Source organism: Schistocerca piceifrons, chromosome 3 (genome assembly GCF_021461385.2).
Source record: "Schistocerca piceifrons isolate TAMUIC-IGC-003096 chromosome 3, iqSchPice1.1, whole genome shotgun sequence".
Classification (NCBI taxonomy): domain Eukaryota; kingdom Metazoa; phylum Arthropoda; class Insecta; order Orthoptera; family Acrididae; genus Schistocerca; species Schistocerca piceifrons.
In genome coordinates this window covers 23318969-23322950 of record NC_060140.1, presented here as the reverse complement: position 1 = coordinate 23322950, position 3982 = coordinate 23318969, and positions in this window count along the sequence as shown.

The window sequence follows — 3982 nt, the reverse complement described above, 5'->3', positions numbered from 1 at the left end:
GTAGGTTGATGCTACAGGTTTATGAAGAATCATGGACTTAGCATGCGAACCAAAACTTAAATATCTTACAAAATGCCACAAGAGTATGAAGAGAAAATATTATCTTTCCATCGCTTTACTACTGAACATCGAAAGAAAACCAGTGTGGAACGAAGCCAGATAGCCAATATGGACGAACTCCTCTGACATTTGATGTGGCACGTAACAGAACTGTTGCCACGAAAGGTGCTAAATCTGTAACTGTAAAAACAGTGGATGTCAAAAAATGCACTACACGGTTGTCCTTTTATGTTGTGCTGACGGTACTAAACTTAATCCGATGAACATTTTCAAGCGTAAAGCAATCCCAAAACCTTCCAAAATACCGTCACGTTTTGCTGTTCGCGTACATGACAAGGATTGCATGGACGAGGTTGTTATGAAGTTATGGATTAACAGAGTGTGAGAGAGAAGGAAAGGAGCTTCACTGAACGAGAGTTCTCTTCTTGTGCTAGATCAGTTTAGTAGACATTTGGAAAATTCTGTGAAAGAGAAAGTGAGACGGGGAAATACAGAGGTTGCTGTTATTCCGGGACGACTTACTTCACAGCTGCAACCTACTGTGGCTTTTATAAATAAACCATTTCAACTGTATATGAGAGAGGAATGGAACAAATAGATTATGAATAAAACGCGACCTGAAATCACGACCTACAATCAAACAAGTGTGTCAGTGGATAAAACAGTCTAGTTCTAGAGTGAGATAAGACATTACTGTTAAATTTTTCGATAAGTGCGGCATACGAAGTACCATTCCTGATGGCAGTGAAGACCGTCTTACATATGAAGAGGACAACAGGAAGAACAAGAAGAAAAAGAAGAAACTTCCGATAACGATTTTTAGGGAATTTGAAAGTCGATTCAGATACAAAAACTAAGAATTTTTTCATCCTAGCTTTCCAATCTAATAATAAATATGGTAAAAATGTTATTTTTAAATAAATTGCTTAAAAATTAAGGTGCGTCTTACAGTCCGTAAAATACTGTATCTATCTATTTTCGAATGAGTGTAGAGTCGTTTGAAGAATTAACAGCTGAGAACAGGCAACGTCGTCACAAACATCTGGCAACACTGTGACAGTGCAATTGTTGTGGTTGGCAGGAGAGCCAACACCGTGTTACTAGATGAGACCGAAATGCACGTGTTTTAGCTCACGCAGGCTGGCGTGAGGTCTGGAACAGGACAAGGAAATTAGAATTTAGAAAAACGGACGTAGCTGGTGGAATACTTAACTTTAATCCATTAATGATGAATGTCGCTCTTGACAGTTTTGTGTTTTCATGCTGTAGCTTTGATACCAGTAAACGTAAGTAACCGGCCGAGCACTGTCACCATTCGAGTTGTCAAGCTGGTAGACGACTATGCTGTCGACCTGTTACAACCTTGGTCATACCTATGTTTCAGTCGAATACCTCTATGTGCCTTTCTCTGTATTTCAAGATATAGCCCGTGGTCTAGGTGTCATTCCAGATCGGATTACTCCCCTTTCATTATTATTTCCGGAACGTGACTATTTTCCTCGGACAAAGACCAATGCTGTGAATTGGATTCGCGGACATGCCATTCACTACTTATTTGGACGAACTGTAGACTCTGTGCTCGATTTTTGGACATACCTCAATAACCGTCATTATGTCGTTGTCCGTCACCCAAAATACAGACAATTTTTCTCGAATTTCCTTGGGAGTGCTTTCCACGAGCCGCCTCGCAGCTGGAATGTGTTAAGCCAAGAGAGAAGAAGGTTTCCTGTTTGAACCAATGAACATTTCTGAACAATTGAACGGAACACATCAATTTCGAGAAGACTTGACTCAACATATTACCAGCGGGGCGCAGAAGGCCTCTGATCACTTACACACAAAAAAAAAAAATAAATAAATAAATAAAAATAAAATTCAGAAAAAGGAAGATTTTGTTTTGTTTGTAAGGATAGCCCTCACCTTGATTTCCCATATTTACCCTGGTATATAGGCAGCTCTCTGGGGTAGGTTTAGTCAGGAGCCAACGCCTGAAGTGGCCCAGATTTTTTTGTTATAGGATGAAAAGTGGCGGTGGCACTTGTTTTTTTTTAGTTCCATTTTATTAAAGGGTTTTCAAAAGAAAAGAAAACGTTAAAAAAAAAAGGCGCCAGACCCAAGGTTAACCTTGCCCGCTCAGCGGGTGTGAGCATTGATTCATAATCAAAACGTCTTTGGTCCCGGGTTCGATCCCCGCCACTGCCTAAATTTTGATAAATAATCAGCATTGGCGACCGAAGACTTTCGGCATAAGAAGTCAGCCTCATTCTGCCAACGGCCTTGTCAAAGAGGGCGGAGGAGCGGATAGAGGTTCAGGGCACCCTCTTGTCCTTGGGGTGGGAAATTGCCCCTAAAGGCGGAAGAATCAGCAATGATCAACGACATCAGGATGTAGAAGGCAATGGAAACCACTCCATTAAAGACGCGTAACGTGTATCCACAGGACATGTGCCCTGAAATTGAAGAAGTGTCATGATGATCTCTCCATTGGCAAAAGATTCCGGAATAGTCCCCCATTCGGATCTCCGTGAGGGGACTGCCAAGGGGGAGGTTACCATGAGAAAAAGATTGAATAATCTACGAAAAGATAACGTTCTACGAGTCGGGGCGTGGAATGTCAGAAGCTTGAACGTGGTAGGGAAACTAGAAAATCTGAAAAGGGAAATGCAAAGGCTCAATCTAGATATAGTAGGGGTCAGCGAAGTGAAGTGGAAGGAAGACAAGGATTTCTGGTCAGATGAGTATGGGGTAATGTCAACAGCAGCAGAAAATGGTATAACAGGTGTAGGATTCGTTATGAATAGGAAGGTAGGGCAGAGGGTGTGTTACTGTGAACAGTTCAGTGACCGGGTTGTTCTAATCAGAATCAACAGCAGACCAACACCGACAACGATAGTTGAGGTATACATGCCGACGTCGCAAGCTGAAGATGAACAGATAGAGAAAGTGTATGAGGATATTGAAAGGGTAATGCAGTATGTAAAGGGGGACAAAAATCTAATAGTCATCGGCGACTGGAATGCAGTTGTAGGGGAAGGAGTAGATGAAAAGGTTACAGGAGAATATGGGCTTGGGACAAGGAATGAAAGAGGAGAAGGACTAATTGAGTTCTGTAATAAGTTTCAGCTAGTAATAGCGAATACCCTGTTCAAGAATCACAAGAGGAGTAGGTATACTTGGAAAAGGCCGGGAGATACGGGAAGATTTCAATTAGATTACATCATGGTCAGACAGAGATTCCGAAATCAGATACTGGATTGTAAGGCGTACCCAGGAGCAGATATAGACTCAGATCACAATATAGTAGTGATGAAGAGTAGGCTGAAGTTCAAGACATTAGTCAGGAAGAATCAATACGCAAAAAAGTGGGATACGGAAGTACTAAGGAATGACGAGATACGTTTGAAGTTATCTAACGCTATAGATACAGCAATAAGGAATAGCGCAGTAGGCAGTACAATTGAAGAGGAATGGACATCTCTAAAAAGGGCCATCACAAAAGTTGGGAAGGAAACCATAGGTACAAAGAAGGTAGCTGCGAAGAAAGCATGGGTAACAGAAGAAATACTTCAGTTGATTGATAAAAGGAGGAAGTACAAACATGTTCCGAGAAAATCAGGAATACAGAAATACAAGTCGCTGAGGAATGAAATAAATAGGAAGTGCAGGGAAGCTAAGTCGAAATGGCTGCAGGAAAAATGTGAAGACATTGAAAAAGATATGATTGTCGGAAGGACAAACTCAGCATACAGGAAAGTCAAAACAACCTTTGGTGTCATTAAAAGCAACGGTGGTAACATTAAGAGTGCAACGGGAATTCCACTGTTAAATGTAGAGGAGAGGGCAGATAGGTAGAAAGAATACATTGAAAGCCTCTATGAGGGTTAAGATTTGTCTGAAACAGGAGTCGATTTAGAAGAGATAG